This window comes from Neophocaena asiaeorientalis, unplaced genomic scaffold (genome assembly GCF_003031525.2).
Source record: "Neophocaena asiaeorientalis asiaeorientalis breed wild unplaced genomic scaffold, Neophocaena_asiaeorientalis_V1.1 scaffold426, whole genome shotgun sequence".
Classification (NCBI taxonomy): domain Eukaryota; kingdom Metazoa; phylum Chordata; class Mammalia; order Artiodactyla; family Phocoenidae; genus Neophocaena; species Neophocaena asiaeorientalis.
This window is the reverse complement of record NW_020185323.1, coordinates 218,635-244,044: the sequence shown is the minus strand read 5'-3', so window position 1 is coordinate 244,044 and position 25,410 is coordinate 218,635. Positions and strand designations below refer to the sequence as shown.

General features: G+C 37.9%; 1 non-coding gene across 1 annotated transcript; it reads left to right on the top strand.

The window, feature by feature from the left end:
- The first annotated feature begins 3,384 nt into the window (after window positions 1–3,384).
- Window positions 3,385–3,491, top strand: LOC112392477 (U6 spliceosomal RNA). Its single transcript, XR_003001698.1, has one exon. It is a non-coding gene; the product is annotated as a U6 spliceosomal RNA (small nuclear RNA).
- Window positions 3,492–25,410: the final 21,919 nt, after the last annotated feature.

Here is a 25,410-nt window from a genome sequence, read left to right as displayed (position 1 = left end):
CTATATATAAAATAAACAACAGGGACCTACTGTATAGCACAGGGAACGATACTCAATATTTTGCAATAAACTATAACGGAAAAGAATCTGAAAAAGAACGGATATATGTATGTATCACTGAATCACTTTGCTGTACACCTGAAACTAACACAACATTGTAAATCAACTATACTTCAATAAAAAATAAATTTAAAAAAAAAAGAAAGAAAATGCAGTTGACCCTTGAACAATACCGGTTGGAACTGCATGGATCCACTTATAGGGTGACATTTTTCAATGGTAAACACTACAGTACTACACTGTCTGTGGTTGGTTGAATCCCTAGATGTGGAGGAACCTTGGATATGGAGGGCCAACTATAAATTGTATGAGGGTTAACCCCTGCTGTTGTTCAAGGGTCACCTGTGATAGGATCACTGTGAAAATAACAATTAACTTTACATTTCAAATTTGATGAAAGTGGATGAACAAAATTGTTTCAGGACTTTTTCCTCTGAAGCCCACCTCCCCATCCACAGACCCACTCCCCCCTCCCTCCTCACCCCGTTGTTCCACAGGGATCTTCAGTGGCCTACAATGCACAGCTTTAGAAGCATTGCACTATAGTGCTTTAGTTTTTACTTTTCTCATTTTCCTTTTCTTCTTTCTTTTCCCTAAGTTAAGGTAGACAATAAGGATCATAATGAGATATGTGAAGAGACTGTTAGAAGATTTAGGAAGGTCCTCTTTGAGGGAAAAGAGGAAGTTAGTGAGCAGCATGTCAAGGGATTATGGAGCTGACAGGAAGGATGCTTATAGAGGATGCCCTCTATCTATTTCCCAATCACAAGTGATAGAAGGACCTCAGAGGTAACTCAGTTCCATCTCATTTTACAGACGAAGAGCCCAGTTTCTGAGGATTTTTTAAAGTCATGTGATAAATGTCGTAGATTGTTACATTAATGGCCCCCAATGAATCACATCTTCTCCTGGTATCCAGGTTCTAGTATAGTCTCCTCCCGCACTTACTATGGGTTTGATCAGGTGACTTGCTTCAATCAATTGGACATTAGCAAATGTGACACAAGCAGAGGTTTGATCAGCCTTCATGGACTGGGGCATGCTTTCTTGGAACCCTGATATCCCTGTGCTGAATCATCATGCTGTGAAGAAGCTAGGATGAAAGGCCACATGGAGGTGAGTCCAGGGGCTCTCGCCCACAGCCCACAGCAAGGACCTGACATGTAAATGAGGCCATCTTGGACACGGCAGCCCCAGTTGAGCCTTTAGTTGACGGCAACAGCATGAGTGACTCGGGACATATCAACGGAAGCGCTGACCAGCTAACCCACTGAATCAGGAGCAATAATACATCATTATTGTCTTAATCCTGTAAATTTTGGGCACTTTGCTTCCCCGTGATAGATAGCTGACACAGTGAGTTACTGGCATAGTGAAGACAAGACCCAAAGCCACTTCAGAGAACATAAACTCAGAATTCAGACAAATTTGCGTTCAACCCTAGTTCATTCACTTACTAGCTAGATGACCTTGGGTAAGTTTCGGAAATTTTCTGAAGCCTCAGTTGTTTCTTCCATAAAATGGGAATAATTATAACTACCTGAAGGCATTTTCATGAGGATTAAAAGCATTTACCAGCTTACATGTGTAGGGGAGGGGAAAAAAGTTTAGTGATTAGTAACTCAAAGGGATAACTATAGCATCTTAACAAAGAACAATTAATATGTAGAGAAGGGACAAGACAAAGGAAAAGAGTTTTAAGCTTCCAAGGGCAGCAGACTGTGGGAAGGTAAATATATAGGGGAAACTAATGGAAGATAAAGGTTGTTTCCATCAGGTTTGTTGTGTAGATTCCTCTCAGTGTAATCTCTGGGCTGATAAGCAGCTTCACTGAAGGTGATTGAGAGACAGAGCCTGCTTTTGGGCAAATGAAGGGGAGGGCAGAGAGCTTTTTTTCCCAGGCATCTGATGTTTCTCAATTGCCTTCAGCTCAAAATTATCCCTATGCCAAAATGGCATATTTTGGGGTGGCATACTGTGATCCCCTACACGTGTATTAGACTTAGAACAGTGCCTGGCACATAGTAAGTATCCAATTCACATCTGTGAGTACTACTATTGGAGTATTAGTATTAGCAATCACCCTTGTAAGGTACATGGCACATAAATAATAAATACATGGTGGCTATCATTACATCTCTTCTGAACTTTTTCTGTACTCTTCTTGTTTCTATCTCTTGTGCAACTGTTATCATTATGTTGCCATTTGTTATGTACATCCTCTCCTTGCTAGCTTATAAATTTCTTCAGGGCAGGCTGTGTCTCACTCACCTTTGTGTAGACCCTCCATATTGATGTGTTAAATGACTAGGTGCTTGTAAAATAGGCCATTGATCATAACATTACAGTTTCTGTGGCGAAACACTATTATACTGTGAGCAAATATGTTTTAACAGCAGCCTCCTCTACAAGAGAATACAATAGGATCTGGCCTTCTTCTAATGCAATACAAAATACGCACTTAATTAAGTAGATGTTTACTGATATCACTAGCTGATCCAACCAACAATCATCTTCCTTCATCAGAGAAGTATAAATTTATTAATTTTCCCTTTTTGTGGCAGTGGAGCTATATTCTAACTATAATGTGGTTTGATGCTTTCTATATTTCTGTCTAATCTAATTTCTATAAGAAATACTTCAAATATGGATAGGTAAAAATGTATTTCTTTCCTCTAAAAAAAAATAAAGATTATACTAGCATACTAATGAAGATAAGTTGAAAAACGGTAGAATTTTAAATCAGAACCGACATTGTATGTCATGCTGTTTTGCTTCTAATGCAACAAGATGTTTTGTGCTTTCAACAAACGCAGACTGCATAGTGACAACAGATGTAGTAAACATAGAAAATACAAAGATACATTTTGTCATCATGAGTTTCAGACTGTAAACAAATTAAAAGACTCCTATATTTGGCTCATGAGAAGGCAATAGTAATACTTTGCTTATTAGCTTAAAGAATTTTATTCCTATCCAAAGGAAAAATGAATTTAAAACTCAAATACAATGACAAAACTCATATAAACTTGATTCTACACTCTATGCGAGTACATGTAGAAATGTACACATAGCTATAACTACAACCGCAGCAGCTGCTGCAAGATCTGGGAGTCAAGAGACTGGAAAGAATTATAGAAACCCATCCAAAATAAAGGTTGCTTTACAGGGTCACCCACTGAAAGATGGTTTATTAACTCTACAGCAATTAAAACAAAAACAAAAGCAGAGATGGCCCCTGTCCTGAGGGGATTAGAGTCTGAAAAAATGTAAGCAGAGATGTCTCAGGTATTATTAATAAGTTGTGTCAAAAATTAAACTAAGGTGCTCACTTCGGCAGCACATATACTAAAATTGGAACGATACAGAGAAGATTAGCATGGCCCCTGCGCAAGGCTGACGCGCAAATTCGTGAAGTGTTCCATATTTTTGCACATATATACAATGGAATATTACTCAGCCATAAAAAGGAACGAAACTGAGTTATTTGTAGTGAGGTGGATGGACCTAGAGACTGTCATACAGAGTGAAATAAGTCAGAGTGAAGTAAGTGTGCTAACACATATATATGGAATCTAAAAAAAAAAAGAAAGAAAGAAAGAAAATGGTCAGAAGAATCTAGGGGCAAGACGGGAATAAAGATGCAGACCTACTAGAGAATGGACTTGAGGATACGGGGAGGGGGAAGGGTAAGCTGGGACAAAGTGAGAGAGTGGCATGGACATATATACACTACCAAATGTAAAACAGATAGCTAGTGGGAAGCAGCCGCATAGCACAGGGAGATCAGCTCGGTGCTTTGTGACCACCGAGAGGGGTGGGATAGGGAGGGTGGGAGGGAGGGATATGCAAGAGGGAAGAGATATGGGGATATATGTATATGTATAGCTGATTCACTTTGTTATAAAGCAGAAACTGACATACCATTGTAAAGCAATTATACTCTAATAAAGATGCTTAAAAAAATTAAACTAAGAACTTTCTATCATTTTAGATTTACATAAATGGTATCACACTGTACATATTGGGCAACTGGCATTTTCCTCTCAATGTTATATGTTTCAGATACATCTGTATGCTCCATTGTACAATTACACTACATTTGTTTATCCATTCCATTATTGATGGACATTTACTTGGTTTATGTGTCCCTTCTTAACTCTGCAATCACTAATGTCAGGAGCTAGAAATCAACCCCAGTGTATTCACACCTGAGAAATCTGAAATGTTAGAAAACAGAACTTTATATTCACCCAGAGAGCCAGTGGTCACATACCGCCCAGCAAGCTACTGCATATCCTGGTGTTTGTGTGAAGAGTTGCTCTAGATTATAGCACTAGAAGTCAAATTTTTGAATCTTAAAATACTGTTTTAAATTTTATTATATGTTGTCAAATTGTCCTGGAAAGTGTTTGTACCATTTTATATTCCCACCACCAGTGTAAAAGTTTATTTTTTCCAAATTCTCACCAACATTTGGTATTTATTTTTGTCAAACTAATGGGTCTGAAATGGTATCATTGTTTGGCTTTTGTTTCTTATTAACTGCCTTATTGAGATATAAGTGACATAATAGATTGCATTATGTAAAGTGTATAAATTGATGTTTTCATTGATAAGTGATGGCACTCATAAAACCATTGCTGTATCATGGCAAGCAATAATGAACATATCTATCATCACTGAACATTTCCTTGTGCTTCTTTGTTATCCTCCCGTTTCTCTTACCCTGCCCCAAGCCTCAGTCAATCACTGATCTACTTGATATCACTATTGATTAGTTTGCATTTTCTAGAATTTATATATATAGAATTATACAGTATGTACTCCTTTTTTATCTAGCTTCTTTCACTCAGCATAGTTATTTTGAGGTTCATTCATGTTGCTTGTAATTCATTTCTTTTTATTACTAACTAGTGTTTCATTTTATGGTTATACTAATTTGTTTATCCATTCACACGTTCACTGATAATTGGGTTGTTTCTAGCTTTTGGCTTTTACAAATAAAGCATTTATGCACAAGTCTTTGTGTGGACATAAGCTTTCATTTCTCTTGGGTAAATACCTAAGAATGGTGTTACTGGGTCATATGGTAGACATAGTTTTAATTTTATAAAAAATTGCCAAACTGTTTTCCAAGCAGTTGTACAATTCAACATTCCCATCAGCAGTGTATATGGGAGTTTCAGTTGCTCCGCATCCTTATCAACACTTGATATGGACAGACTTTTTTGCATTTTAGACCATCTAATATGTAATATCTCTTTGTGATTTTTGCATTTCTCTAATGATTAATGATTTTGAGCATCTCTTCATGTGCTTATTTGCCAGCTATATGTCTTTTTAGGTGACGTGTTTGTTCAAAACTTTTGCCTATTCTTTTGTTGGGTTGCTTGTCTGCTTATTATTGGGTTTGAGAGTTCTTTATGTATTCAGAATACAAATCCTTATCAGATATGTGATTTCTAAATATTTTCTCCCAGTCTATGGCTTATATTTTCATCTTCTTAACCATGTCTTTTGAAGAACAGAAGTTCTTAGTTTTGATGAAGTACAATATATCTTTTTTGGATTGTGTTTTTGTACTGTATCTATGAAAGCTTTCCTTCATCCAAGATCACAAATATTTTCTCCTATTTATCTGCCAGAGGGGGGAAAAAGATATATTAGGTGGAAGACAGCAGAGGAACATCTTTAAAGTACTGGAATATTATATCACTTGAGAATATCTGTCAAAAGCTAAGGCAAATAAAGACTTTTTTGAACATAAAGACCTGAAAGAATTCATTACCAGCAGATCTGCGCTACGAGAAATGTTATAGTCCTTCAGGCAAAAGGGAAATAACACTAGGTGTATTTGAAAATCTGTGTTCCTTTTGAAACCAAGCAGGGCCCTGTGGGGCTCCTGGGCACAAAAGCCTTTCTGTGTCCCCCATTTCTTGATTACAGGAAATAGGCTTCATTCAGCCTCCATGACCTTCCTGAGTTCCAAAGGGCAGGTTCAAACAGTTGCTAATCAGGGAAGGGAGGGGATGCAGAGACAAGGGAGACAAGCTAGAACAGTCAAAAAACAATAGTACAGCCTTGGGGCAGGGTCTGGTTCTCCCTCAAGGGATACACAGAACAATATCTTTGAGCTGTTTTGCAGACACTGAAGCCCCCACCAGGTGGGAGAAGTTAACTGTTTGCTGCCTACAATCAGTAGACCCCAGACCGGTTGTAACCAGAAGGTTGATGATGCTGACTGCCACCTACCTCACCACCAACCAATCAGAAGAATGTCCACGAGTGACCACGCCCTCCTCTTTGAACCATTACTATAAAACTTCTCACTACCTCCTCCAAGTTGGGACACACAGTTTTGAGGGCATTAGCCCTCTGTGGCCCCCTCTGCCTGGCAAAACAATAAAGTTATTCTTTTCTACTTCACCCAAACCTCTGTCTCTGAGATTTAATTCGGTGTTGGGCTACATAGGCTGGATTCAACTTCACTTTGGGGGGCTCTAGGGAAGAATCCATTTCTTCTAAGAGCTAAGGACTACCCTGAGCTCTTAGAGTTTTCAGTCCTGGCATATTATAACCCCCTACATCTCAGAATCTTCTCACACTGCCATTTTTCTGGTTCACTCTTTTGTTTCCCTCTTCCACTTCTAAGACTCATGTTAATAGATTGAGCCCACCTAATAATCAGGATAATTTCTCCATCTCAATGTCCTTATTCTTAATCTCATCTACAAAGTCTCTTTTGCAACGTAAGGTAACATATTCACAGGTTCTAGAAATTAGGACATGGACATTTTCGGGGGGCCAATGTTCTGCCAATCACAGTGGTAAACATGAAAGACTGCTTTCTTATTTAAATAACTTTAAAAGATATTTGGCTGTTTAAAGCAAGGATAAAAACAATATGTTATGGGATTTATAACATGTAAAACTCAGATATATGGCAACAATAGCACACAACCCTGTAGGGGAGAAAAAGGAATGTAATGTAAGGTTCTAATACTGTATATGAAGTCATATACTGGAAGTATTGAAGGGAGACTGTGACAAATTAAGCGAGGTTTCTAATTTTACCTAATATGAGAAATGCACATTGTTGTGCATTTTTCCTTGTATTGTGAATGAGGACTTCTTTAGGTTTCTATCAACGAAGGGAATTTGTAAGGTCAGAGAGCATGTGCATATTCAACTTTACTAGAAATTGCCAAAGTAATTGTATTCATTTATAGATTTGTTAGCAATACATGAGAATTCCTGTTTTATCATGACCTTACTTGGTGTTGCCAGATTGTTTAAGTTTCATCAACTTCATAGGTTAGAGTATATCTCATTTCATTTATTAAGCATCTTTTCATACCCTTCTGCATGTTTACTTATCATTCAGGTTTCCTCATCTATGAAAGGCCTATTGCTCTGTTTTATTTTTATTTTTTGTTGGATTTATGGGAATTCTTTATATATCTGTATACTGACCCTCAGTCAGTTATATAGATTGTAAAAACCTTTACTTAGTCTCTGACTTGTATTTTCATTTTGTTTATTTTAATGCAGTCAAATTTATTGATATTTTCTTTGAAGGTTTGTATTTATTTTTATGTGTTGCTGAAGAAAACTTACATTTTCTTTTCAAAGTTTCAAAAGTCTTCTTCTCACATTTAAGCCTTTAATTCACCTGGAATTCATTTTTGTTTAAGGATCAAATTGTTTTTTTATTTCCATTTGTCCCAGTTGCCCCAGTATCGGGCCAGTCTTTTGCTTTTGACTTATAATGTTACTTCTGCTATATATCAAATTTCCATAATTGTTTGGGCCTGTTTCTAAATGTTTACTATGCTCAATCAATCTATTTATCTATCTCTGACTATTAGCACACTGGTTTATTTTACTATAGCTTTGTAATAAGTCTCAATATTTGGTAGGGCAAATCTTACCTCCCTGTTCTTCAAGAGATTTGAGGGTATTCTATAAAATTCATTCATTGCAGACAGGAGAATTTATTCTCTTTATTGTAATGTTCTTTGATTGTAAATGAGCACTTACTTGCTTAAAAAGTATCTGTCAGTTTTCACCACACCTAGAAAAACGTCTAAATCCCTTACCCTGACCTGCAAAGCCCTCTGTGATCTGTCTGCAAAACATTCCACCTTTTAGCTCTAGGAGTTTTAGAATTGGGTTGTCAAATTCCAAGTAAATTCATGTTTAGTTTTGTTTAAAATTGTACTTGCATTTGTAGATTTCATCTATTCTGCAATGCCATAGATTGTAAGACACATCATTATTTTATGTGCCATTAAGAAAGAAAAATCGCTTCCCATTAAACTATGACATGATGATTTCTTATCACATTACTTTTTATTTTATACTTATTGAAAAATCTCCCTTAGACTTATTTAGATACATACTTTTATCGTATATTTTTTTTGTCGGTCCATAAAAATGAAAATATAAGTGAAATAAATTGGTTAAGATATCCTTAAAACTTCTTGGCATTCAGAGTTTGACTTTTCTGAATCACTATAAAACTTCAATATATGTGTTTTTTCCACACAATAATAGCTTCTGTGCCATCAAGGACATTGGTAATGCAGTATTTATTATAAGAATAGTCCACCCGCTGCTGTTTCTGAAATGTTCTTCCCAGCCACAGTACCAAAACATAATTCAGCTTCACCTACTTTTGAAGTATCTCGCCTTTCTTGGGTCCTTGACTGTTCTTGGCAAGAAATTATGCAGTTTCAGTCTTTCTTCTAATAAAAGAGATTTGCTTCCTTGATATCAAATTTATGCCTCCTGCTCTGTTTCTGTATCTTTCTGCATGCACATTAAATTTTCATTTTAATGCTGAATAATAATATTACCATTTTAGGACATTTGAAACAGCCATTAAACTCAACACATGTAGTCCAAAAATGCACATAACTCAATTGAAGTGACAAGAATATTAACAGCTATGATGAAAAGTTTATTCATGCTCAGACAATGAGAGCTACTTCACAGTCTTTCCTGGGGAACAAGATGTAAAAAACCATTGGTTGTAAGATACATCCCAATCTTAGAGATGCTTTAAAAAGTATGTTTATAATTGATGAACTATGGTCTTTGTAGTGCAATTGTTACCTTAAAAAAATAGAGTTATAGAATTCTTAAATATCATAAATGGAGATTTAATATGGATCTTCTTTTGGTCTTTTAATAATGTTTAGTATTTTTTCTTATAATTTTTTGCTGTTATAAATGCTATATTTTATACAATTGCATTTTATAATTGATTATTGGGTTTAGGAACATTACTTTTGTTTTATATATTGATTTTCTATTCAGTAATCCTGCTAAACCTTCTTACTAACGCTATAGATTTCCTTAGATTTTCTATCCAGATAAATAATGTTGTCTACAAATAACAGCATCATTTCTCTCCCTTGGCAGTCTATGCTTCCTAATTACTTTCCCTTTCTTGTTTCATTGGTTAGGACACTAATACAATTTGGAATAGATGTGGTTATAATGAACACATTTGTCTTGTTTAAAAGTTAATGCTTCTTAAATTTCACCATTAAACAAGAAGTTTCCTCTGGGTTTTTCAAGTTAAGGCCATTCCCTTATATTCCTGGTTTGCTGTAAATTTTAAGGCCGAATCAAGTGTTAAATTTCATCATACACCTTTTCTACTAACATGACCATATGGTTCTTCCAATTCACTCTGTTAATGTGAATCCCATTGATAAAATTTTCTGATTTTGAACAATCCTTGCAATCCTGGAATAACGCCTAGATAGTTGTAATACTTTTTTATGCAGGGTGTCATTTAGTTGCTATTATTTTATTTAGAATCTTTGAATCCACAATTAGATGTAACATTAGTCTATAATTTTTCTTATATCCCATAAAGTAAATTAGGTAGCTCTCTCTTTTTCTATTTTCTGATACAGCTTGCATAAAATGAGTTTTGGGGATTTCATAAAACTTACCTGTAAAACTGTCTTAACCTGGAACTTTGGTGGAGGCAGATATATTTTATTACCAATTAAATTGGTTAGTAGTCTGCTCAAATTTTCTATTTCTTCTTAAGTCAACTTTGTGTGTGTGTGTATATATATTTATTTATTTAAATTACCCACCCCCTTTTGTTTCTTTTTTGTGGCATGCGGGATCTTAGTTCCCCAACCAGGGATCGAACCTATGTCCCCTGCATTGGGAGCATGGAGTCTTAACCACTGGACTGCCAAGGAAGTTCTTTTAATTACCCATTTTATACGTTCTTTAATTTATTGGCACAAATTTTTTAACAGTATTATCTTACTATTTTTAAATTGCTACAGTAACTTGATGATAGTTACTTTTTTTTTTCTCACTGTTGTGTCCTCTCCCGTTGCGGAACACAAGCTCCGGACGCGCAGGCTCAGCGGCCATGGCTCACGGACCCAGCAGCTCTGCAGCATGTGGGATGTTCCCGGACCAGGACATGAACCCGTGTCCCCTGCATCTGCAGGCGGACTCTCAACCACTGCACCACCAGGGAAGCCCAATGATAGTTACTTTTTATTCTTAATTTTATTTCACTCATTTTTTCTTGATCAGTATTTCTAGAGATTTGTCTTTATCTTGTAAAAAAACTTTTCCATAAGTGTTTTGCATAAAAATATGTCTGTTTTCTTCCCCTGGGAATTAATTTTGTAATTTTTCAGTATCTTTATTGTTGTTTTCCAATTTAAAAAGTAATGCCTGGTCAATATTTTAAAATTTCAAAAGTAGCTGATGTGTTGAAGGTAGCAAATGACCTACTTGCTTATTTATTATTAGCTTGAAAAGTATGATCTTACAGCACATAATGTTTTAACACTTGTTATTATCAGGTATGATATATGTATTTTTTCCAAATAAAGATATCTTACTTGGGGCCAGGAAAGTATTAACCTTAATGATATCAGTTTAAACCTAAACAAAATTAATGAATTTGCTAAGTGTTATTTTGGCTCTAGACATCAACCTCCAATTTGCCACATACATTATATTCAGGATGAATCTTGCACATGCACTGCGTATAAAAATTTAACTCTGCTCTTTTAACTTTACTATACAGGTATGTATATTAAAAGTCTTCCTTTTTCTTGGCTTGGCTTAATAACAGCTCACATTTCACCCTTAAATATATTGGTTTTGATTTTAATCAATTTTGTCTTTAATGTCACTACTTTTCTTTCATCTTCAAAATATTTGGATTTCTCTTTTTTGGGTTTTGGAGCCCCAGTATACTCTCCATGTACACTGTCCTAGGTTCTTTAGAGCAATGGCCTCAGGTCTTCCTGTTTATGAATCTCAAGCGTCCAGCACAATGCCTGGACCATGACCGAAGATGACATTATCGATAACCACCACTCACTGAGCAAGTGCTATATTCCAGGCATTGTGCCAAACATTTTGTGTGCATCATCAAAATTTGTTGAGATAATAATTACTTTTAAAAAATCAGGCCCTCTTAAATCAAAACCACAATGAGATATCACCTCCCACCCATTAGGATGGCCACTGTCAAAAGACCAGAAAATAACAAGTGTTGGTGAACATGTGGAGAAATTGAAACCCTTGTGCACTGTTGATAGGAATGTAAAATGGTGAAGCTACCAAGGAAAACAGTATGGAGGTTCCTCAAAAAAATTAACAGTAAAACTACCACATGATCCAGCAATCCCACTTTTGTGTATATGTCCGACATAAGCAGAGTCTTGAAAAGATCTTTGCACACTTACGTTCATTGCAGTGTTATTCATAATAACCAAGAGGTGGGAGCAACCCAAGTGTCCACTGACAGATGAATGGATACACAAAATGTGGTATGTACATACAATGGAATATTATTCAGCCATTTAAAAAATCCTGTCACATGCTACAACATAGATAAACCTGGAAGACATTATACTAAGGGGAAAAAAACAGTCACAAAAGGACAAATACTGTATGATTCCACTAATTAAGGTATCTAAAGTAGTCAAATTCTTAAAAACAGAAAGTAGAATGGTGGTTGCCAGGGACTGAGGGGAGGGGTAAAAGGGATGCTATTGTTCAAGGGATACAGAATTTCAGATTTGCAAGATGAACAAGTTCTGGAGACCTATTGCATTAAAATGTGAATATAGCTTATGTGAGAAAAATGTTTTTAAAAATGGTTAAGATGGTCAATTTTATGTTATGTGCTTTTTTATACCACAATTAAAAATTAAATCAGGCTTTCTGACTCTAAGGATGAAGAAGAATTCAGAAGGTTTTATGGTTCATCCAGGGTCAAAGAACAAACTTCAAAGCACAGATCAAGGCTTGAGAGTGCTAGAGCCACAGAATGCTTTCGCTCACTTTAAATTTTGATTTTATTTTCCTTAGAAACTAACAGAATTCGGTACGTACTAAAAATATCCTCTTTTAGACCTTTTAAAGGGGAAAGTAAACCTTTTCATGCTTATTTTTAGTCAACATGACATAATGATTTGTCTTCTGAAAAGGTTCACTTCTGGACAAAGGCAAAAAATGAATATTTTCAAAGCCAACATTCACTTCCAAATAAAGTGATAAGATAAAAATGAGTGGGTGAGATCATTTAAAGTCCTCAAGTATCTTGTATGGTGATTTTTTTCCAAATTGAGGTGTACTTGACATATAACATTATATTATTTTCAAGTGTACAACATAATGATTCGATATTTGTATATATTGCAAAATGACCACCACAATTAGTCTAATTAACATCCAGGGTAATATTTTAAAAAAGAAAATAAACTGTCTGGCATAGAATGTGTGACCTGTGCTGAGGAAATCAAAACATGTTCCTCCACCAGGACTTCAATCTCATTGGGTTTATATTAACCTCTCCCCACTGACTGCAAAGAATTGCTGCTTTATTCTTCCTTCAATGAACTTTCCTAAATCATTTTCCTCCTTCCACCCTAAGGGTCTCTGTAGCTGGACTTTTCTGAACAGTTTTAACTCTTCTGTGAGAGAGAAAGGGAGTAACTCATACAGTGTTGTAGTAGGTTGACTAATGTTCCCCCAAAGATACCTAGACCTCATCCCTGGAATTTGTAAATATCACCTAATTTGGAAAAAGCAACTTTGCAGATGTGATTAAATCAAGGATTTTGAGATGAAGCAACAACCCTGGATTATCAGGGTGAGACCTAAACGTAATCGCATGTTTCCTTATATGTGAGAGCCAATGAAGAGATAACGCAGATACAGCAGAGAAGGTGGTGTGAAGATGAAGGCAGAGATTGGGGTGATGTGGCCACAAGCACAGGAATGCCGGCAGCCACCAGCAGCTGGAAGAGGCAAAGAATGGATTCTCCCCTGGAGTTCCCCAAGGGAGCACAGCCTTGCCACATTTCAGATTTTGGTCTCCAAACTGTGAGAGAATACATTTCAGTTGTTTAATGCCACCAAATTTGTGTTAATCTGTTACAACAGCCTCAGAAAACAAATAAAGGTATATTCATGTGTGTCTGATCACTCTCAGTGTTTACTGAAATTGACTAGTACAAATAAGCAGTCCGTGTGGAAAAATCATCTATAAAATAAATTATAAAACACCTGCCTGGCTAGAGGAGGGAAAGTCTAGTGGGAATTCATAATCAGAACATCAAAAATCAATGTATGAGGTATTAAATGCATTACCCCTGGTCTCACAGAAGTTCCTCTAGCAAAGTCTGAAACCACAGGAGTTGTGCTCAGAAGGCTACTCAAGAAAACAAAGAAAACGCAGTATGCCTTTCAATCCATTAGGATCTATCAACAAAGGACATGGATGAGTAGCCAGGACATTATGACAGACTCCAGAGTTACTGTTATCCATAGAATTTCTGATGCCAAGTGCCAGCCTTGGCCGTGTCCTCAGATTTTGAGCTGCATGCCTGTCCTCAGTGCCTCTGGAGCTAGCCTTCAGTCTAAGCATTGAGCCCATTAAAGCTGGCCCACGCGGTCTCTGGCTTCACACTATTTTTCTGGAAAAGGGCTCTCAGCCTTTCCTGAGTTAGGCAAAAACCATACCCCCTTTGCAAATAATGACCCTGGGAGGTCAGGGACAAATAAGACCTAGAGCTGCCAGATTTGGCAAATAAACATAGAGGACACCCAGGTAACTTGAACTTCAGATAAACAAGAATAATTTTTTACTATAAGTATATCCAACGCAAGGTTTGGGACATATTTATGTTAAAAAAATATTTGTTATTTATCTGAAACTCAAATAGAACAAGATATTCTAATATGGAACCCTAATCAGGAACAATCTCAGCCCTCACAGACTTTACACTGTGTTCAGGGGATGAAGTATATGCGGAGACTGTGGCGCAGGCCACAGGCTGAGTCTTGAGAGCAGTACCATCCAAATACTAAAGGCCCACTGAGGCAAGAGGTCGGTTCTGCCTGGTGAAAATAATGAGGCTTGGGGAGGCTGCAGCCATGGAAGGATGAGGAGAAATCTGGGCTGCCAGACATGGGTTGAGGTGGTACGGAGGACCTTCAGGCCGCAAGCCCCCGAGTTAGGCTTGGGGGAGCTAGGATGGGGAGATTAGCAGATGACCTAAAAGGTGGCAGATGGGGAGAGGGTGGAGAAGGACAACAGTGACAAGGGTGTTGACCGTGGCCTTGGAGAGGTAAATAGGCTGAGATGAGTAGATGCGGGTTCATCAGTGCTCCCACCCCCGCCTCTTGTGACCCACTAAGTTACCACAAGACCAAAGGCTTCTGATGTTGTAAAAGAAGCAAACCATCCAGAAACCAATGGAATCTGAATCTCTCAATAGAGGTGTTAAATTTATGGTATGAGCAAGGCATTAAGGTCGTTCTCCAACTCAAGGTTAGAAGTGAAAGAAAGAGCCACTGTGGAATCTACTCAGGATAGTGGAGTGATTAAGGAGGTGCCATCTCTAATGATTAATGATGTTGAGCATTCTTTCGTGTGTTTGTTGGCAGTCTGTATGCCATAATCTTTTTGTTACAGAAGGAATCTCTGAATTGAGGGTCCCTCTCCACAGGAGGTGCAAGAGGAAAATGGGCAAGGAGTGAACTGAAGCAACAAATCTTTGTCCAGCAGTGGCGAGAATCCTTGAAGAGGAAAAGTTCAGGAAGGGGAGGTTGGTACTCCTTGGTGTGGAGAGGGGAAAGTAATTGGAGGGTTACTGCTGACTCATGGACTCTCAGCAAAGGACTTCCTGGGAGATCATCACTTCTCCCCAGTAGTGATGGGGGTGGAGAAACAGGAATCAGGAATCTTGCACCTAAGTCCCCACCTCAGACAGAAATTTTGGCTTGGAGAGAAAGAACTGTGATATGTATCTGGGTTCGGAGGTTGGCAGAGCTGGGGGAGGGAGCTGCCTAGACACTAGCATCTTTTTTTTTTTTTTTTTTTTTGCGGTACGCGGGTCTCTCACTGCTGTGGCCTCTCCCGCTGCGGAGCACAGGCTCCGGACGCACAGGCTCAGCGGCCACGGCTCACGGGCCCAGCCGCTCCGCGGCATGTGGGATCTTCCCGGACCGGGGCACGAACCCGCGTCGCCTGCATCGGCAAGCGGACTCTCAACCACTGCGCCACCAGGGAAGCCCGACACTAGCATCTTTAAATAAGGAACATGGAAGCCCTCGTCTGAGTCCCTGAACTTTTGAAATAACACTAAGGGTGAGCTAGTACAAGACTTAAAGTCCACAGTTCAAGTGTGCGCAGGAACAAGTGCTACTGATCCGGTGAGATCAGAAAACTATTCATTGCTACCTAAATTCCTTAGATCACAAAAACTATATTTAACTGAAGAAGATTTAGTGAACTCTAACTATTTACTGAGGGTGGAGAATTGTGTAATGGGGTTTTCTTCACCAAGAAAGCAGAGTATTTTAGGAGGGAGGCTAACAATTTTTCAGTGCTAAACCAAGTGTGGTTACATTCATTCTCCTTTTAAAAAAAAGTACTGAATCTCTGAATATCAGCCCCAATTTCCTTGTTTATAATATATGGTAACATTTAGTCAACTCCTGAATAGCATACATCATTGGCAGATTGTATTTTCTCACTTCAGCTCCTACATTTTCTGGGTGTCCATCCAGCCTGATATATGTAAGTCTTTATTTCCCACTGAGGTATACCCAGGAACATTCAGCACTACTGCATCATTTGTTCATGCCTTATACTTAAACTTGTTTGAGATGAGTAGGTGTCTTGTTTGTGCTGTCATTAACGAGGCCATATGTTAACATAGCCATATGTAGGAGTGTTTCTATTCTTTTAAGTGTTCGAAAAAGGGCATCTCCCAAGAAGCCTTAATTGCATGTCCAAGTACAATAAAAAAGCAAAACAATAACTGAAGTCCTAGACATGCCAAATATCTATTTTATTCCATTTACTTCCAATGTTACATTTAGGGTCTCAATGCAAAGCAAAACAAAACAAATCAGAAACTGATTTTATTATACAGCTAGACACTGTATAATCTGGTGCCTGAGAAGACTATAACTGCGTATTCTGAACATAATAGCCACTCTGTAAGTCTAATCAAACTACAGATCTTCCTTGACTTACAAAGGACTTATGTCTCAGTAAACTCACTGTAAGCTGAAAATATCCCAAGTCAGAAATTCATTTAATACATCTAACCTACTAAACATCATAGTTTAGCCTAGCCTACCTTCAGTGTGCTCAGAACAGTTACATTAGCCTACAATAGGACAAAATCATCTCACACAAAGCCTATTTTATATTCAAGTGCTGAATATCTCATATAATTTATTGAATACTGTACTGAAAGTGAAAAATAGAACGGTTGTATGGGTGCAGAATGGTTGTAAGTGTACTGGTTCTTTTCGCTCATGATTGTGTATAATTGACGAGGAGCTGTGGCTTGCTGCCGCTGCCCAGCATCATGGGAGTATCACATCACATAACACTAGCCTGGGAAAAGATCAAAATTCAAAGTAACAGTTTCTACTGAATGCGTATCGCTTTCACACCATCATAAAGTTGAAAAATTGTAAGTTGGGGACCATATTTATACTCTATGCTGATATAGCAGTCAGACCCCAAAATAAAATTATCAATATTTCCCTTCCATGCAATCAAGAAAAGGAGAACTAAGTGTTAACGTTGAGAAGTGTTTACTGTTCTTTAATTTAATAACTGATTTTATCTTTGATGCTACTTATAAGCATATATAATTTTCCCAAAGGAAGGTTCCATTTAAGTACAAAATAATAAAAAGTATTTTTCTTATAACACACATGAAGTTGTTTTTTAAAAACTAGAGGCCCATCCCTTTGAGGATTCTTCAAACTAGATTTTTCTTATTCTTTTTGTAGTTCTTCCCTTTCAAAACATTTATTCTTTACCCTTTAAAAAGAATTTATACATCTGCTGTTTTGAAAATATTTCAAGGTCTTCTTGGGAATACACATATTATGCTCTCAAATCTTGAAATAGCTAGATTTCTGGAATATATACCAGAATTACCTGCTTCTGAAGATCATAAAGTTTTTAATTTCCTCAATTTTTGCATGTTTTCAGTTCTTATGCTCCTGGGTTTCTGAGCATTATAGTCTTAAACTATCACTTTCCTTGCTCAGTATATTGAATTGTGATGTCACCAAGTTAGAGTCACAGCTGAGAAATATCTTCCATATTAAGTCCTTGACTTAAGCCTTTGATACGCTGAGGCTAAGGTTCCTCTGGCCTCATTAAAAGCCCAGAAGGCTGTGGGGTGGAGGCCAAGATTGGTATAAGAGGTGTCTTCCATTAGTGCAATTTTACTGTCATTCAAGTCCTGAAAAAGTTTAAAACTTCTAAAGCTCCAAACATGATGCTTCTTGTTGATCTAATTTAGAGGGATTAAATGTTTCCAAAGGAGTTTTCTCAAGAATATGCAGATCTATGTCTGTGGGATATCTGCTATTGATTAGTATCCCTTGTGTGGCTGCACGATGGTTTATTCAATCAATTTCCTATTGACAGACATGTGGGTTGCTCCCAAACTTTTGTCTGTTCAAATAAACTCAATAAACAACCTTGTGCATATGATTTTCCAAATCTGTTCAGATGTGATTCACATTTGATTCTTAGAAGTGGGGTTGCTGGTCAATCTATAAATGAATTGGCATTTTTGCTAGATATTGCCCACTCTCCTGCCCCAACACATATACACTTTTTTAATACCTTAAGCCTCACATACAACTCTTGGGTATGATTTCTATGTAGTGTTCTTCCCCACTCCGTAGTGATACTAGAGCACCGTGGCCACTCAGGGGTATAACGTTAGAGTCCTCTGGGAAGGACAGGCAGGCATGACTCCCAGTGTGACATAGGCAAAACTTGTCTTCACTTCTTTTCTGTTGCTCTCTTCCTCTGTCAGCATCTCTTATGGACTGAATCCTTGTGTCCCCCTAAAATTCATATGTTGAAACCTAACCCCCCCATGTGGTGGTGTTAGGAGGCGGGACCTTTGAGAGGTGATTAGATCTTAAGGTTGGGGTCTTCATGAATGAGATCAGTGCCCTTATAGGAGATACACCAGAGAGCTCCCAGCCATGCAAAGATAAAATGAGAAAACGGCCACCTGCAACCTGGAGGAGGGCCCTTAGCAGAACCTGACCCTGATCTTGGATTCACAGCCTCCAGAACTGTGATGAATAAGTTTCTGTTGTTTATAAGCCACTCAATCTATGATACTTTGGTATAGCAGCCCCAGCAGACTAAGACAATGTCACTCTCTTCAGAGCCTTTGTGAGGCCCCAATGCTTCCCCCACACCCTGGTGATGCCTCATCCAGCCCTGCCCTCTCTCCAGTAACTTACAATGATCCTCTGACTTCATCAAGAAACATCTCTTACTTCCCCCACTGAGGCCTTGTATGAAGATTTAGAAATAATCCACAACGTTGTGCATTACTGAATGGGGATTTCAGTTAAACACTGCTTTACTCAAAGGACCAACCCTACTGGTGGGCCTAGTGACAAGTCACTGCTCTATAGGGAGGTTTTGCTCACGCTGCATTCCTCCGCTTGAAGACAAGGTGCTGAGTGCTTCCCTCCCAGTCTTCTCCAATCACGTGCCTACACAAAGGATACATCACTTGATCCTATTGAGCAAATTCCTGTATTGTCAAGTCTGATCATGGAAATATGGCCTGGTACCTGGTGAAAGAGTGGTCTCCATGTTTGTTTTTGAATAAACTAACCATAATCCTACCGGAAAACTATTTTTCAGGACCTTATTAAGAGTCTAGAATCAGCAAGTGGATAAATTCATTCCTTTTTCTTTGTTGACCCCCCCCCTTCCTCCTGACCCCACCAGCTAAGGAGGTCCTAAGACGCAGTTGATAGGGCTTTTGCAGGGCACACTCCCACTGATCAAGCCAACTATTGCACTTCGAGGTGGCCAACTTGATAACACACCCTTGTATTGACTCCCTCTCCTTCCCCACTTCACTCCCCAGGTAACAGCATATACGACCTCTGCCTCAGGCTCTGCTTTCTGGGGAAATCAATCCAAGACATAAAAGGAAAAAGGAGTGATAGGAGCTAGAGTGTAGCTAAAATCTCTGATTCTAATTGAGAAGTGCTCAGAGGAAGAAAGAAATCAGACACTGGTGAGCAATGATTCAGAGAAGAATATAGCTCAGGAAGGCCCCTTAGACTGGGAGCATGAAGAATCCTTGTATGTTAAAAATTGAAGGAGAAAAAAAAAAATTTGCTGGCTAAAAAGCCATGGATATTGTCAAAAGAAGTAAAAGAATTGGAAAAGAGGCTTCCCTGGTGGCACAGTGGTTGAGAGTCCACCTGCCGATGCAGGGGACACGGGTTCGTGCCCCGGTCCGGGAAGATCCCACATGCCGTGGAGCAGCTGTGCCCGTGAGCCATGGCCGCTGAGCCTGCACGTCCGGAGCCTGTGCTCCGCAACGGGAGAGGTCACAACAGTGAGAGGCCCGCGTACCGCAAAAAAAAAAAAAAAAGAATTGGAAAAAATATTTGCAAATTATGTATTGCAAAAGCTCTTAACAATTGAGAAGGTAGAAAAACTAGAAAAATAGGTAGGTAAAAGATCAGAGGGTTCCTAGGAAAAGCAAAGCAAAGAGTCTCAAACATATAAAAAAAAATGCTCAACTTCACTCATCATAAGAGAAATGCAAATTACAACTACACTGAAACACCATGTCTTGTTTATCAGATTGGCAAACATTCAAGATTGAAAACTCACTCTGTTGGCAAGCTTGTGGGGAAATTGGCACTCTTATTTATTGCTGGTGGGAGCGCAAAATATTACAGTCCCTATGAAGGGGAATTTGGCAACGTCTAGCAAAAATGTAAATGCATTTACAGTTTGACCCAGCAATCTCACTTCTAAAAGTCAAATGTAAATTACCCCTGAGCAGATTTGAAAGAACACGCACAATGTTATTTACTGAGCATTATTTGTACAAACAAAAGTTTGGGAGCAACCCACATGTCCATCAATAGGCAACTGACTGAATAAACCATTGTACAGCCACACAAGGGATACTATACAGTTATTTGAAAAAAAAAAAAAAAAGAATAAGGAAGATGTCTGTATTAGTTTACTGTGACTGCCTTAACAAATGATCACAAACTTGGTGGCTTAAAGCAACAGAAATTTATTCTCTCACAGTTCTGGAGGATAGAAGTCCAAAATCAAGGTGCCAGCAGGGTTGGTTCCTTCTGCAGGTTCTGGGGGAGAATCCATTCCATGTTTCTCTCCTAGTTTCTGGTCACTGCCCACAATCTTTGGTGTCCCTTGGCTTGTAGCTGTCTCACTCTAATCTCTGCCTCATCCTTCATATGGCCTTCCCCTCTGTGTCTCGAATACCCCTCTCTTTTCTCTTACATCTACACTCCTAATTGGATTTAGGGTCCACTCTAATTCAAAGTGATCTCATCTTAAGATCTTTACCTTAATTGCATCTCCAAAGACCCTTATTCTGAATAACACATTCAGAGGCTCCAGGTGCACATATCTTTGGGGGGCCACAATTCAACCGACTATAATCTTCACATAATTATATGAATTAATTTCTAGAATATGTCAAGTTAAAAAAGCAAAAGGCAGAACACTGTTTATAATGTGCTATATTTTGTGCGAGAAAGTTGGAGAAATAAGAATACATACACACACATATGTATATACGCATGTATATATTTTAAAACAGTAACACTGGAATAATAAACCAGAAACTAATCACAGTGGTTAACTCTGTGGGTGGGGAGGGAGGTGAGAAGACAGGAATAGAAGGCTGACTTATGAGCATACTCTCGAGTATAGTTTTGGCTTTTGAAACATGTAAATGTTCTACCTATTCAAAAATAAACTTAAATATTTTTAAAATCCTAAAATTGAAAACAAATTTGAGCAAATGAACCTAACTTTACATCAGGTAATATTACTCACAGAGAAAATCATTATTTGGTGTGACATTAGAATGCTGAAATCTGTATATCTTTATTGGTACATATTCTAAGATAAAAAAACTATAACAAATCTTCAATTTCATTCCATATTTTCCTAGTAGTAACATTAGTATTATGGTTTAAAAACCATTTTATGTATAAGATAGAGCAAATAAATAATTATGTTAATATTATTAGGAACCAAGATGTTCAGTGAAAGAGAAAAGAGATACAAGTAAAAATTTGTTAATTTTACTTTTTTCCAGCTCTATTGAGATATAATTGACATATAACATTATATAAGTTTAAGGTGTACAACGTGATGATTTGGCACAGGTATATGTGCAAAATAATTACCACAATAAGGTTAGTTAACACATCCATCACTTCACATAATTACCTTTTCTGTGTGTGTGTGTGTGTGTGTGTGTGTGTGGTGAGAACTTAAATTTAAGATATATTCACTCAGCAGCTTTTATGTATATAATACAGTATTGTTAACAACAGTCACCAGGCTGTACATTAGATCCCCAGAACTTATTCATCCTATAACTGGAAGTTTGTACCCTTTGACCAACATCTCCCATTTCTCCAACTGAGATCACACAGTATTTATATTTCTCTGTCTGACTTATTTCACTTTGCATAATATCTTCAAGGTCCATCCATGTTATTGCAATTAGCAGGATTTCCTTCTTTTTATGGCTAAATAATATTCCATTTTATATCTCAGGAGTAGTAAAATAGTCCTAGATGTAAGGAAAAGTCCTTCATTTCTGCAAAATATCTGCTAATAAATGGAAAAGAAATTATAACATTAGAACAATCACCATTTTGCTACCCTCAGTGAAATAACAGATTCAGACAAAAATCATCAATGGATGCTAAAACCCTTATATGGAGATGTTGGGAGCCAAGAAGTTTTCGCCATTAGAAGATGGCCGACATCCTGCTTCTCTTCCTGCTTAATGAGATAAAAGCCCGTGCCTAAAAACGAAAGCCCGCGCTTCCAACGAAAGCCCGCGCACGCAGCACCAATGATAATTTGCCAAGTACTTCCCTTATTCTGGATCCCGCCCCCCTTTCTCTGTACTGTATAAATACAGCTACTGCAGCAATAAAAGTTTGAGGCTTGATCAGGATTTTGTCTTGCCTCCATTCTTTCGCGTCTCCTGCCCCTTCTTCTCTTTTCAACCCCTACAGGTTCCTCCTCGGACTCACAAGGATTTGTCCTGCTGGTCGGGACTCCCGGGGACGCCCGGGGCCGAGCACATGAAAACATCACGTCTCCGTTACCTCATGGAGAACTGGATAGTCACATAACACCACAGATAATTTTCTAGTTAAAAAGGAAAAACATGTAAACTTTATAATGGAGAGATCTAGAATGTAGGAAAAATTATGAAAGACTTGGAAAAGGACCAAAGATTCCATTCTTCAAAGGAAAAGTAGATGTTGTTCAGGTTATCTGATTCCATTGGGTCTCTGGGTCTTTCACTGTCTTTGAGCTATTTTATGACTCTTTAAGTTGTAGAATACTGAGAATAATGCAAATGATTCTTGTTTATAAAAGTGGAAATTGTCTGGTAGAAATACAGTTGGTTGTTGCCCTATGGATATTGACCAATTTAAGCAAATTCATTTTAGCATTTATTCAGCCTGTATATGTGTTTGCTCTTTGGATTTTCCTTTGAACCAGTTGTAACATCTTACTGGTTCCCTCATTAATTAAGGAGGTAAATAAAATCTTTGACATATGTTCATTTTTTATTTGTCTGAGAGTCCTGAGTTTTCACTTTTCAAAAGTTGTCCTTTAACGAGCAGAAACCATCTTAACTCAGCAAACAAAGTTAGCATCACTAATAATGGACACGTAAAAAATGGCTTTTTGATGTGATGTATATGAAGCATACAACATTACCTATATAGCGTCTGCGTTTGGGTCTTCATTGCTGTGCACAGGCTTTCTCTAGTTGTGGCGAGTGGGACCTACTCTTAGTTGCAGTGCGTGGGCTTCTCATTGCGGTGGCTTCTCTTATTGAGGAGCACAGGGCTCGAGGTGCACGGGCTTCGGTAGTTGTGGTATGCAGGCTCTAGAGCACAGGCTCAGTAGTTGTGGTGCACCAGCTTAGTTGCTCCACGGTATGTGGGGTCATCCAGGACCAGGGATCGAACCCGTGTGCCCTGCATTGGCAGGCAGACTCCTAACCGCTGCGCCACCAGGGAAGTCCCCTATATAATGTTGTTATAAAGAATGTTTAACCTAAATCAAATCAAGCCTTTAAATCTAACTTCCTGTTTACAGATCAATCACGGGAAAAGAAACATTTTAAAGGATCCAACAGAGAAATAATGACACAAAGTCAGAATGTGAGACATTATGCAAAATATTTGATCATTCTCTTCCAAAAGTCAATGTCATGAAAATTAAAAAAAAAAAACAAGTATAAATTTAAAAAGACTGAAGAGACATGATTACAATGATTCTTGACTGGATTCTGATTCTAAAAAAAGGTGATAAAAGATAACTTTTAAGCAATTGGGGACATTTGTAAAGGAAATGGATAGTTGATGATAGTAAGGGATTATTGCTTATTTTCATAGGTTTACAGTATTATGGTGGTTATGTGGGAGAACATTATGTATTTGGAGATGAATGTTAAAGTTTTTAGAAGTGAAGTATCATGGTATCCATACTTCAAAATAGTTCAGAAATGAAGCCAATAGGGCAAAAGGTTGAGTTGTTGAAACTGCTCAATTTCCTATTCTTTCCTATTTTGCTGTTGTAGGGCAAGAAAAACAATTTTCCTTCTATCCTTCTGGGTTCTTGGCTGAGGTTCCCCCTGAAATAAAGACAGATTAACAGGAGAAAAACAAAGAGAAGGTTAATAACATGTATACCTCCTGCATAGTTGGGACATACCCGGGAAAATTTGAGTTACTGAAAAAGCCCAAGCCACCACCTTAACTACTATCTCCAGCTAAAGACAAAAGAAGATGTTGGGAATGGGAAGTGGGGCAGTTATGGGCAGTTACCAGACAAAGCACACAGTAAACAAGGGAATGGTTGTAAGGCAGATTTAAATCCTTGATTTCCCCATTGATAAGAGTTTCTAAAGATTTAGTCATCCTTTTCCAGGTATACAGAGGGAGACATCCTTATAAATGGAGATTTCTCTTATAAAAGTAAATGTCTCTTACAAAAGGCAACTTCTACTTGGTTTTCAGAGCTTCTCTTGTGTCTGCTGATTTTAAAAAACAGCCAGCTCAAGATAATCCTCTTATATTTCTGGGGTGGCAGATTCTGCTCCCCTTCACTGTATGTTTAAAGTATATCATAATAAAAATGAGAATAAAAGAAATCCTTTTGTGTGGAGGCACCATAGATATCTTGTTGAAAACAACCATGGGTTGGGAAGATAGCTTCAGTCACATTCGTTTTCCTTTTTGTTATTCATCCTTCATAATATCCCAATTTTATGATGGGACTTAAATAAAATTAATGGTGATCAATTTATAATCATATAATTATCTGTGTTCCATTTCATTAGTAACTTTTAAGTGCTAATCCCATCTAACAGGAACCTGGTGAAAGGAGTAGTAATGCGGGGTGGGCTATTAATCATGTCTACTGTTAAAGAGAAAACCACAGGCCCAAAATGGCATCACTTATGCTAAAGCCCATGATACCAAACCTAGATTTAACACCTGATTTAATTGCAGTTGCAACCCTCCCCACAAATGTAATCTTTATCAACCACTTTGGAGTTTTCTGGTCAGCACCGAGGAGGTAATCTACCAGCTGGGCCCTCTCCATTCCCCAGAGGAAAAAGAGGCAATCTACATGATAAAACCCTTGCCATTCCCTTCCTCTCAAAAGGAGAGGTCTTGCCCTAAAGAATAATTCTTTCTTTTCTTTTGCTA